At 29.5% G+C, this 13,789-nt stretch overlaps 1 pseudogene; it reads left to right on the top strand.

Annotated features, from left to right (window-relative positions):
• Window positions 1-11,340: 11,340 nt before the first annotated feature.
• LOC142533181 (zinc finger protein ZAT5-like) lies at window positions 11,341-12,378 on the top strand (annotated as a pseudogene).
• The last annotated feature ends 1,411 nt before the right edge of the window (window positions 12,379-13,789 follow it).

Genomic DNA, 13,789 nt, shown 5'->3' with positions numbered 1-13,789 from the left:
CAATTTATATTTGTAATAAAAATTAATATTTTTTTAGCATAAAATACAAAAAAAATTCATGAATCGGGTCGTGTTAGATATTTGTATAACAAAATTGACCCGTCTCGAGACGATCTTACTAGAGTTTTTGTGGATTTTCAAATAAATGGATTTCAAATTTAATTTATTAAATTTTCTTCAATTTTAAGGCATTTTTAGTTAAACGATTATATTTTAAATTCTCAATTATTGTAGTAATTTCAAATCCATCATCAAAATGAAATCATACAATCCAAACATATATATGTATGTATGTATGTATGTATGTATGTATGTATATAACTCGTACTATCGTCATATATTATATCGCACCATTTATTTTATCAAAACACGATCAGCTGAGCAATGAAGAAACATTAAGCTTCATTCTGAAAATTTGAAGTCGATGTTTTGCTTACTAGCTCTACCAATCATACTTTTTTTCCCAATCTTGCGGAGGATTGGAATTAGAAAAGTAGATAGCATCTTCCGTCACTGACCAATTGCATAGTTCATATTCATCGCACAGACGGTCTTTCCATCTTGCATTAAAAACGTCAAAAGCGATGTTCTTTGTCTTCCACCAAAGATGACAGAAAAACAGTGTGTGCGGTTCTTCACAAAAATGAAAATTAAAATTTTGTCCTGTCGTAAGATTATGATACCCAAGATCGTCGTCTCGAGATTGACAGTGGACGAGCAATGGCAGACTATCCATGGGGAGTTGGTTTATGATGTAGACTTCATACTTAGAAGTGAAAAAACATCTCATGAGTTTGTCATCCAAAGACCTTGCATGTACAAGGTTAACCAAAACCAAAATAAATAGATACTTAAATATTTGTGAATATTTCATGGTGCGTGCAGATTTATATATGTTAGTGATCATATATATATTATTCAACTATATATATATATATATATAAATACACTAACGAAAATTTAATGCAGATTTATAATCAAAGTAAATATTGTAATCCGGTTATAGTTGAATAATATAAAATTAAACGAGATTTCTAAAATAAATTTTTTTGCAAAATACTTAAAGGTGGATTCGATATAATAATTATACGTTAAAATTCAGTGAAACATGAAATTTGATAGTTAGATTAAAAGTCTTCCCATAATATTACATCAAAGAATAGATAAAAGATGGATATTAAATTTGACAGATGAGAATAGCTTACGGAAAGAAGTATAAATTGGTTTAATTATGGACGAATCATAGTTATTTATTATTAAAGTTAATTCATTATGTACTCTCATAAAAATATTGGGATGTACAACAAATTTTAATATTAAATCATGTTATTATTTTAACATGTTCAAATATACATCACTTTAGTTCTGTCAATTAAACAAAATATAATCAAATGTATAACAAATTTGTAGAATTAACTGGCCATCGAACAAAAGTTGAGTTGTAATTGTAGGACCGATCATTTGTCATTTCACTAAAAGTTATAGTTGTGATAATTGTGTAATTCAAATATTTTAAATCGTAAAACAACTTAAGGATCATGTTTCAATTGCTCTATTGAACAAATATTGCACCTAACAATCTTTATCTCAATAATTGCAATCAATGATAATTGAATCCGTGACATTGACTCTAATATCAATTATATGACCGAGCGCTTGTCGTTTTACCAATCAAAAGGTATAGATGTTGGTAATAGTGCAACTTAAATTTTTTAAAATCATTAACAGCTCAAACATCATGTTTCAATTATTCTAATAAACGGAGATAAATATTACATTCAAAACCAATAATCAAAATATATTAATGAACGTACTTAAAGTACTTAGATATCAATATATTATATTAAACAAAATAAGATTCGAACTTGACTTGGTTCAATCAACAATTGAAATTAAATAAAATTTGTATATGCACTATCAAATTTTATGGTGCATTTGAAATTATATTTATTAAAGAATAAGTTTATTATTATTAAAAATCAAAATTATGATTAAATCTTAAAAGATAGTTATTATAATATTTAATGTAAAAAAATGTTAGGATTTGAAAACTAACTAATATTTTAGGTAGGGTAATCTTAGCAAATAAGATTAAAAAAATGCGAGTGGAGGCACAATTAACAAATTATGGAGCGTAAATAACACTCTTCTTTATACAAATGATTTAAATTCAAATTCTAACATTTAAAGTGGTGTATTCAATTCAGAGTTTTGACGACTTTTCAATGATTTTTTCAAATGATGAACTTTTATATATTGATAGATTTTTACTGACTTTTACAGAATCTCACAAATTTATAAACAGATTTATGTGGATTCATGTAGAGTTTTTTGCAAGATTTTTATAGACTCTTGTGAATTTTTTTTATAGAATTTTATACATTTTGTACTTAATTATAACATATTATTTTTTATTAATTTTTTTGAACCAATAATTAATTGACATATATAACATATTCAGTTTGAAATAGTTTTTCCATATTTATATTAATAAATAAATTTACTTGTTTAAAAGTTAAATCATTTAATCCTTACATGTGTATATATATGAGTTTGTATACATGTTTGTAAATTTGTAAAAATACATCATTTGATTAATATGTAACCTTGTTTTTGAATTGATAACATACATGTGAAAAAAATATTATTTATCATTGTGTGGATACAATTTTTTATAAAAATATTATAGCTTACATATTAATTGCAAATGCTAAAAATAATTTAAAAAATCATGGTTGTTGCGAGGACTATTCAATTATTAAGAATTAAACGGCATTTTTTTATCAACTTTTATTGTTATTGAATATTACATTAATTTGTATAAATCATAATTTAAAAATCACAAAATCAATTATAGATTTCAAAATTTCCTATGATATTAAAATAAAAAATTATTAAATAAGAATCAGCCAAAAAATTAAAAATTTGAAAGGAAAGATGAAAATATATATGACACATTTCGAAAATTTGAGGGAGTGAGAGATAGATGAGAGGAGAGAAGATAAGATGAGAAGTGATGTGAAATGATAGATAGAGAAATAAATAGCTTGTGTATGAGTTAGAAGTTTTAAAAATCCATCCAAATCTTTGGGTTGAACCTAATACAATTTTTGATAATTTATAGTTGTACCTTATGCTTTAATATTTGTATGTTAATGAATTTCATGAAGTTATTAAACATATATTGAAAATTTGAATACCTCTTGACTTTTATAAAGTTTTTAAAATTCAATGTTGAATACCACTTGACTTTTTAAAACTCTATAAAAATTTATTTTGAATATCACTAGACTTCTATAGAATATGCAAAAGTCTTAATTGAATACATCTAGACTTTTAAAATCTACAAAAGTCATTAAAAATCAATAAATCTCCTATATTGAATACACCTCCCTTAGATCCAAATGGATTGACATTTAGATGGAAAAATTTTGATTTGAACTTTCATACCTGAAAATTATTATTACATCGATCAATTTGATTCAATTGATATCTAAAAATTCCAAGTTTTCATGTCACTAATCCATGGGAAAATTCATTTTTTTTATCTTGTAACTTGCATGTTTTTCATTTTTGTCATATTGTAACACAATTCACAATTTTAAAGTTTACATTTTTTTTCCAAATACTTTATTAATTTTTGTCTGAATGCTGACATAACATCGGACACATTAATAATGTTTGGCGCCATGTCATCATTTAATAATGTTACATCATTATTTTTCAGTGTGTCATCGGCATTCCAATAAAAAAAACTAAAATTGCAATTTTTAATCAGGAATAGTCCAATTTATGGAAAATTAAAATGAACAAGATTTCAAAATATGTTTGTGATAATTGCCCATTATTCCCATGAAATCCAGTGATATGATTTCAAGATTTCAAAATTTCAAAAGAAGTTATAGTTAGATTAAATATGATAAGAACAATATTAATGTGAGGTATATGCACTAGCATCATGAAATTGTAAAATTTTAAAAATTCATTTTCCTTGAGGAAAATTGATGTCTTATGACTCTACTTAAATAAATATATACTTTTTTGTTAATTTTATTATAATCACATACTTTCTATATGATGAAAGTAATTGTGATTTTAAAAAATACAATTTAAAAATAATGTAACGAAATATATTATGACTTCTTTTTAAAATATTATTTAATTGTAACAAAAATATGAATTATATAAATAATTGAAAATTCAAATCCTCGCATCCAAATTTATTTGTATTTAGATGGAATCATTTGATATGAAAGAAGGTTTACCTCAAATAATGTCAAACCAACCCATCGAAATGCAATTTGATGCACCATTTGGAAGAAATGATTTTGATATCAAGTCTTTTCTCACAATATCCACTCAAATTATTTGGTAAATTTTTCTAGAATAAGTAAGTCTCTTTTAATACGGTCTCATGGATCTATTTTCCTCAGACAGATCAACTTAATTCATATTTGTAATGAAAATTAATATTTTTAGCATAAAATATAATATTTTTTCATGAATCAGGTCGGGTTAAATATCTATATCACAAAATTGACCATTCTCGAGACGCTCTTACAAGAGTTTTTGTGAATTTTCAAATAAACAGATTAAAAATTTATTTTATTAAATTTTCTTCCATTTTAAGGCATTTTAAGTTAAACCAATATATTTTAAATTCTCAATTATAGTAGTAATTTAAAATCCATTATCAAAATGAAATCATACAATCCAAACAAATATATATATATATAAAACTCGTATTTATTTTGTCAAAACATGATCAGCTGAGCAATGAAGAAACATTAAGCTTCATTCTGAAATTTTAAATCGATGTTTTGCCTCCACTACCAATCATACTTTTTTCCCAATCTTGCGGAGGATTGGAATTAGAAAAGTAGATAGCATCATCCGCCACTGACCAATAGCATAGATCATTCTCGTCGCACGGATGGTGTTTCCATCTTGCATTAAAAACGTCAAAAGCGATGTTCTTTGACTCCCACCAAATATGACAGAAAAACAGTGTGTGCAATTCTCTACAGAAATGAAAATTAAAATTTTGTTCTGTCGTAAGATTATGATACCCAAGATCGTCATCTCGAGATTGACAACGGAGGAGCAATGGTGGACTATCCATTGGGAGTTGGTTTATGATGTAAACTTCATATTTGTAAGTGAAAAAACATCTGAGTTGTCATCCAAAGACCTTGCATGTACCAGATTAGCCAAAACCAAAGCAAATAGATACTTAAATATATGTGAATATTCCATGATGCCGGTAGATTTATATATAATAATACTATATATATTGATCGTATATATATAGATCTGCAATATTGTAACGAAAATTTAATGCAGATTTATAATCAAAGTAAGTATTGTAATCCGGTTATAGTTGAATCATATAAAATTAGATGAGAGATTTCTAAAATAAGTTTTTATGCAAAATACTTAAAGGTGGATTCGATATAATAGTATGTTAAAATTCAGTGAAACATGAAATTTGATAGTTAATATTACATCAAAGAATAGATAAAAGATGGATATTAAATTTGACAGATGAGAATAGCATGCGGAAAGAAGTATGAATGGGTTTAATTATGAACGAATCATAGTTATTTATTATTAAAATTACTCAATTCTTTACTCTCATAAAAATATTGGGATGTACAAAAATTTTAATGTTAAATCATTTTATTATTTTAACATGTTCAAATATACATCACTTCAGTTCTGTCGGCTAGACAAAATATAGTCAAATGTATAACAAATTGTAGAATTAATTGGCCATCGAACAAAAGTTGAGTCTGTCACGCCCCGAGACCGAGGTTAGTCGACACCGACGTTGTTCCACAATCACATAATCATCAAACAACAAACCTCGTAGCATAGTATAAACCAAAGTCAGTCAGTCTATTATGCATAAACCATAAAAATCATTGTCTTTACAACTTAAATAAAAATATGCGGAAGCGTTTTTACAACTTAAAATAAAATAAAACGTAAAACTTAATTAAACTTCTGCAGTACTTCATCATCATCATCTCCAAAATTGGTCTTGTTCTTCCTCATCTAATTGCTTCTCTGACTTATCTGGGAGGGTAGAGTAAGGGGGTGAGTATTTTGAAAAATACTCACCAAGTGGGAGCCATTCGAGACATATAGCAACATATACATATATTTGAATTCAAATTTTACATAACATATGATAACGAATATTCATACTTCATAATCATACATATATCATCACATATCATACTCGTATAGCATACTCATATAGCGTCATTTCTCATATTGCTCATTATTCCCAGAAATCAAGTGATATTAATTCCAAATTTCAAAAAGAAGTTCTAGTTAGATTATATATAGTAAGAACAATATTAATGTGAGGTACATGTACTAGGATCATGAAAATGTAAAATTTTCTTCCATTTTAAGGCATTTTTAGTTAAACCAATATATTTTAAATTCTCAATAATTGTAGTAATTTCAAATCCATTATCAAAATGAAATCATACAATCCAAACATATATATGTGTATGTATATAACTCGTATTTATTTTATCAAAACATGATCAACTGCGCAATGAAGAAACAATAATCTTCATTCTGAAAATTTGAAGTCGATGTTTTGCTTGCTTACTAGCTCTACCAATCATACTTTTTTACCCAATCTCGCGGAGGACTGTACGGGAAAAAGTAGATAGCATCTTCCGTCACTGACCAATTGCATAGTTCATATTCACCGCACAGACGGTCTTTCCATCTTTCGTTAACCTCAAAAGCGATGTTCTTTGTCTTCCACCAAAGATGACAGAAAAACAGTGTGTACACTGCTTGACAGAAATGAAAATAAAAATTTTGTTCTGTGGTGAGATTATGATAACCAAGATCGTCGTCTCGAGATTGACAATGGACGAGCAATGGCGGACTATCCATGGGGAGTTGGTTTATGATGTGGACTTCATACTTAGAAGTGAAAAAACATCTGAGTTTGTCATCCAAAGACCTTGCATGTACAAGGTTAACCAAAACCAAAACAAATAGATATTTAAATATCTGTGAATATTTCATGCTGCCTGCAGATTAAAAGTCTTCCCATAATATTACATCAAAGAATAGATAAAAGATGGATATTAAATTTGACGGATGAGAATAGCTTGCGGAAAGAAGTATGAATGGGTTTAATTATGGACGAATCATAGTTATTTATTATTAAAATTAATCAATTCTTTAACCTCATAAAAATATTGGGATGTACAAAATTTTGATGTACCAAATCTTATATATATATTTAAAACTTTATATTACGTTTTTTAAAAATATTTTCAATTTTCTAATATTTAATTAAATTATGGTATTATTTTAACATGTTCAAATATACATCATGTCGGTTCCGATATTTGTCGTTTTACTAAAAATTATAGCTTATGATAATTGTGGAACTCAAATCTTTTAAACTGTAAAACATGTTAATAATCACGTTTCAATTCCTCTGCTCATAAGGGACAATTATTGCACTAAACAATCTCTCTCTCAATAATTGCAATCAATGAGAATCGAAATCGTGACATTGACTCTAATATCAATTATATGACAGAGCGCTTGTAAATTTACCAAAAGTTATATCTTGTGGTAATAATGCAACTCAAATCTTTTAAACCGTACAACAGCTCAAACATCATGTTTTAATTGCTTTATTCAAGAAAGATAAATATTACACTCAACACCAATAATCAAAATAAATTATTGAACGTACTTAGATATTAATATATTATATTAAACAAACTAAGGTTCAAACTTGACTTGGTTCAATCAACAATTGAAACTAAATAAAGTTTGTATATGCACTGTCAAATTTTATGGTGCATTTGAAATTATATTTATTTAAAGAATAAATCATAAAATATAATTTTTATAATATTTAATGTAAAACAATGTATGGAAGGATTTAAAAATTAACTAATATTTTAGGTAGGGAAATCTTAGCAAATTAGATTTAAAAAATGTGATCGGAAGTACAATTAACAAATTATGGAGAGTAAATAACACTCTTCTTTATATAAATTATTTAAATTCAAATTCTAATATTTAGATCCAATGGATTGACATTTAGATGAGAAAATTTTGATTTGAACTTTCATACCTGAAAATTATTATTACAACGATGAATTTGATTTAATTGATATATAAAATTTATAAATATTTTACATAGTTTCGACGATATGTAGGTATACTCGTTATTTTAGTATTTGTTTCTTGTTACCCAATTAAAGTTTTTCGATACATAATATTCATATATTTACATCAAATTTCATTTGTTTATAGCAATTTTTGACCCAAAAAGGTCAAGGAATTGGAATAAAAATCATGTTGGGTCATGGAGTTGAAACCAAGTTTTTAATTGAAATATCAAAATATGTTGTGTCATGGAGCTGAAACCGAGTTTTTCCGACGTGAGAACTGAATCATAATTGATCTTTATTGTTAGAGACTAAATCCTGAGTTGTCATATCACTAACCCATGAGAAAATTCAATTTTTGGTCTTGTAACTTGCGTATTTGTTATTTTTTTGTCATATTGTTGGGAAATTCACAATTTTAAAATTTAATTTTTTTTTCCAATCACTTTAGTAATTGTTCTCCTGAATACTTACATAAATCGGACACATTAACAATGTTCGACGTCATGTCATAGTTGGTGTCACATCATCATTTTTTCAGTATGTCAGTACCCCCAATAAAAAAAAATAAAATCGAAATTTTTAATCATGAATAGTCCAATTTACGAAAAATTAAATAAACAAGTACGTGATTAAAACCAAAAACAAAACAAAACAACAAACAAACGCGTTTTTTCTAAGTGCATAGAAATTGCGTGCAGACAAATATTTGACCCAATGATTTACATCATACACGAGAAATATATCGCACAGTTTGTATTATCAAAACATCTGCTAAGCATTGAAACTACAATATTCCTTATTCTGAAATCCTAGCTAGCCACTCCGTTGCCTACCACGAATATGCTTTTACAAAATCATGTGGAGGATTGAATTTAGAAAAGTAAATACCTTCTTCCGCTGCTGCCCAATAACAAAGATAATTATCATCGCACGGACGATGTTTCCAATCTGAATTATAAACATCAAAAGTGATGCTCTTCGTCTCGTGGGAGAGATGACAGAAAAACAGAGTATTATTCCATGCACTTTCACAGAAATGAAAATTGAAATTTTGAGTTAGCGTAGGATTATGGAACCCAAATCGTCGTTTTTAGATTGACAGTGGACGACCAATGGCGGAGTATTTGGGTAGAGCTGGTTAGAGATATAGGCATGATATTTATGAGATAAAAAACAATTGAGCTTGTCGTGGTCTGAGGATCTTGCATGTTCAAGCTGGTTAACCAAAAGCAGAAGAAACAGTACTACTGACGTGTATTTGACCTGTGAAGAATCCATGGTGTGTACCATATGTTGATGATCGCTAGTGATAAACTTCAATCTATAGAGTTGAACATCTGAAAGATTGTAAATAAAATTAATTCAGGCAGATTTATAATAAAGTAAATATTGTAATCCGGTTATAGTTCATTAATAATATAATTTATATGCGAGATTTCTACAATAAGTTTTTATGCAAAGTACGTAATCGATATTGGATTCGATATAATCATATGTCAAAATCTTAGATAAAGTATGCAGTTTAATTTATCCAAGATAATGATTTGAGTAATGCAGCATTCAAAAAACCGTAAGCTGGAAGAAGACATCAGACAAAACACATTTATGAGACAAGGTGTTAGAGGGTGTCCAAGATCGATATAGTCCATGGTCATTACAATATCAGAACAATTTTGTATTATATTCTACTAAAAATATCAATATATTGTGCTCGCTTCATTAAGACGACGACGATGCTAATAATAATGATCGGTGCCATTCAGTAGTGTTTGGTGCTTGATTATCAATTTTTGTTGTCACACTATTGTTTTCCTCGCGTGTTATATATCGGTACTCCAGTAAAAATAAGAACTAAAATAATTATCAGACGAAAACGGTGAATTATCGATCCAATAACATGATAAAAAATTTATTAAAAAAATGCACAAGATTATGGTGTGGATTCTCCAAGATCACTTCATCGAATCTCCAACATGAAGACAACAAAACTCAGAAGTATGTTAGCGAATTTGAAGTCTAAGTCAAGAGATCAAACCTTATACATTATTCTCAATTTTGACAATATTGTATTTTCTAGTCTATCACTTCACTTGCCATTGGATATATCTTTAAACTTCCAATCACTTCACTTGCCATTGGATATATATTTAAACTTCCAAGTTTTCTAATTTTTAAGCGTAATAATTTAGGAAAACTAAGTTCAAGATTTTAAATAGCTTACAAATTTATATTTAAACGTGTTTGGTTACAAAATTTAAACTTGAAATCTTGAATTTTCTTCACAATTTGAATTTTAAGTGTAGAAGCTTATAAAAATTAAATTCAAGATTTAATATCTTGAAAATTCAAAGTTTTAAGCAAATTTTCCTTAGTGTATAGAAATTGCAAACAACTATTTTGCTACACGAGATTTAAAATGTGAAATGACAGGGTTTTTTTCATGGAAGAGGCGAAGAAGAGCGGGCAAGACCTTTGATAATAATTATGTCTAATTTATCTTATTATACTCAAATAAATCATCATATTTATAAATTATATATATATATATATATATATATGAAAATACATCACTTGATTTTTTTTAAGAAATGAAATATATATTTTTTGAAATAAAATATATAAAACAAAATTATAAGAGTTGAAGTAATTGTGTGAATATTTTATGCATAGAAGTGTGGTCGCGGTTGCCCCAAAACAGGACATTCCTTACGTGCACACACATTCTGCTTCAATAATACATATTCTCTTCATTCATGAAAACTTGCATGCCCTCCTCAAAGTCTCCACTCCATTTGACTTACCTCTCTCGTTCCTTCCATTTGTATCGTCAATACACAAAATATATTAGCATATTAATGTACGAGTTCGAATATTTTGATTAGTTTCATTAAAAATTTGATTTTTTAATAAGATGGAAGTAACGGCGCCGCTGTTTTCCAATGTGCATCGGATAAACCTTAAATTTACACCGTAACTTGGGTTATTTGAGATTCAAATAGAAGCTAGTAACGGAATAGAAATGGTCTCGTGCCAGTTACATAGACTATTATAATTCGTTAGTTTTGTGATATCAATAATAGTTGTATACTAAAAAGACATGACTTCTATATTTAGCGTGGGATGGATAGACACAATTGACTTCTCCAAACTGAAAACTCACATTCACTAATTTATTCAAATAACAAGAATCACCACTATCCTCTTCTTCTCCACCTTTCTCTCACACACTGTCTCTGTCTCTCGACCAAATTTTAAAACAACAAACAATTGTAGCATTTTGTGCATGGTGACGGTAGGGAAGAATGGACATGGAGGCTACGGCGGGGCCGCCCATGGATTGTAACAAGGATATCTCTTCCCCTAATATTGCCAAGGGCAAACGTACCAAAAGGTTGAGGTTTCTTTCCCCGATTCCCTTGACCATTAATGCCCCACCATTTCTTGAAGATAACACCAACAACCATCAATATCCCAGCCCTTCGGCAGCCGTCTCAGCCGCTTCCTCGGAGGAGAGCACTACCACGGAGGAGGAAGACACCGCCCGGTGCCTTATCCTCTTAGCTAATGGCCATTTCTCCCCTACCAAACAGCCTCGAGGTCATCTAATTCCCATCGGAGATAACAACAAGAGCAACAAGGTGGCTGCAGACGGCGCCGCGGGTATGTATGCATGCAAGACGTGCGATCGGGTTTTCTCCTCGTTTCAGGCCCTGGGCGGTCACCGGGCCAGCCACAAGAAGCCCAAAAACGAGAATAAATCGTCGTCGACGTCATTATTCATGTCCGATCCAGAGGATTTCCCATCTCCATCGATTTCGTCGTACAAGAGCAGGATGTCTCTTTCCCTGCAACTAAACAGCACCACTAATGCCTCGCCCCGGATTCACGAGTGTTCGTATTGCGGAGCCGAGTTTACATCCGGCCAGGCCCTGGGAGGCCACATGAGAAGACACCGGGCCTCCGGGCCGGTAAGTCCATTATCAAAACCTCCATTAATGCCTACAGTTCATAGCAAAGAATTTGAGTTCGAGCTCGGAATCAAACCCAAAAACGGGTTGTCGTTGGATCTTAATCTTCCGGCACCGGAAGACGAGCATCAACGATGATTTCGCTTTGATTCGAAGCAACAAAAAAGTTCAGAAAGTAGACGGCAGCAGCAGCAGCAGCAATACGAAGCAAAAGGTGTTCGTTTCATCTGAAACTCACAGCATATTGTCGGCAGCCATTATTGTTTTGGAAGGTTCAATCTTTTATTATTTTTTCTCAATGCATTGATCTTCCACGAGACAGCATAAATTCATTAAGACGTGAATTCCATCCACCATGATCAATTCTGTCTTTGTTTTCCCCCTAAATTAAAACGAACTTATTACATTTATTTTATTTGATTCTTTTAATGACAGATATTAATATTTATTTTATGTCCATTTTTCCGATAAATTTGCTTTGTGCTCTTGTGAAGATACATACTGTTTCAATAGTTGCATATATATATATATATATATATATATATAAGATGTTTTAATTGATTTAATTTTTGCTTCTTCGTTTAAAAACAAAAAATCAAGAAACTCCACAATTAAATAGAACTTAATTTATTCCCATAACGAAGACTTAACTGAGTGGACCAAATTTATTGTTGGACAACTAATTATATTTCTACGTTGATCTAAAATACTCATATTTAAATCACATTAGCAATGATTTATTTTTTAAAAACGTGATAAAGTTTGACTAGTACTAATAGTTAATTTTTCGTAGTTTGAAGTTAATCCCCCATTGATAGGTTTCCCCGGGAGCCCAATCTTCCCCATTGTAGCTCGATCACCCCGAGGTCGCCATCTCCGTTCACAAACTCCGTCACAAATGCTAGATAATAAGGGTCAGGAACCCAAATCGATCCTAAGCTGGATATTGGTGTTATACTCACATGGTACCCTGCAAAACCCAAAAGCAATAACTTATTTAGTGCTATATTTTATACTATAGTTAATAACTCATAAACATTTACAAAATATTCCATCACATGTGATATATAAAGAATCTACTTTAAATTTTTTCAAAAAAAAATTATATATATATATTGATGTAGGATTTGCCTTTGATATTGGATGTTGATATTTCCGGTGTCACGAAGTGCTTCGGCTTGTCCAGCACTTGCGATAGATCCGAATGCCTTTCCACTTAAGTCCGACTGATTATTTTCACATTCGGGAGACTGATCTGTTATTGTTACAGTGATTGGATTCCCTGAGAATGCTGTATTTTCCGTGCATTTCACCTGAATTCGGAAATACATACAACCTTGCTTTATTTTAATGAAATGAAAGTTAGGAAAAAAAATGGATTGATTGGGTCGAAATTTGGCTTTGGCTTTTATAGTGTTAAAAAAATTTAAATCATTTCACCTTACCATATATATAAAAAAATCAATTCTAAATTTATGGGACTTATCGTGCAAAAATTAATTTGAAATAATCAATTTGTATATAAATGTTATAACATGATAATTTTAAGTCATTTATTTTATTCTTATTATTGTCGAAATTCTAGGGGTCATCTTTGTTTAAGGGCTTTCAAATCATTATTGCATGTTTTTTAGGCTTACAGTACTGGAC

Source organism: Primulina tabacum, chromosome 18 (assembly GCF_025594145.1).
Source record: "Primulina tabacum isolate GXHZ01 chromosome 18, ASM2559414v2, whole genome shotgun sequence".
Classification (NCBI taxonomy): domain Eukaryota; kingdom Viridiplantae; phylum Streptophyta; class Magnoliopsida; order Lamiales; family Gesneriaceae; genus Primulina; species Primulina tabacum.
The sequence above is the reverse complement of the archived record's forward strand: the minus strand, read 5'-3'. Positions and strand labels throughout refer to the sequence as shown.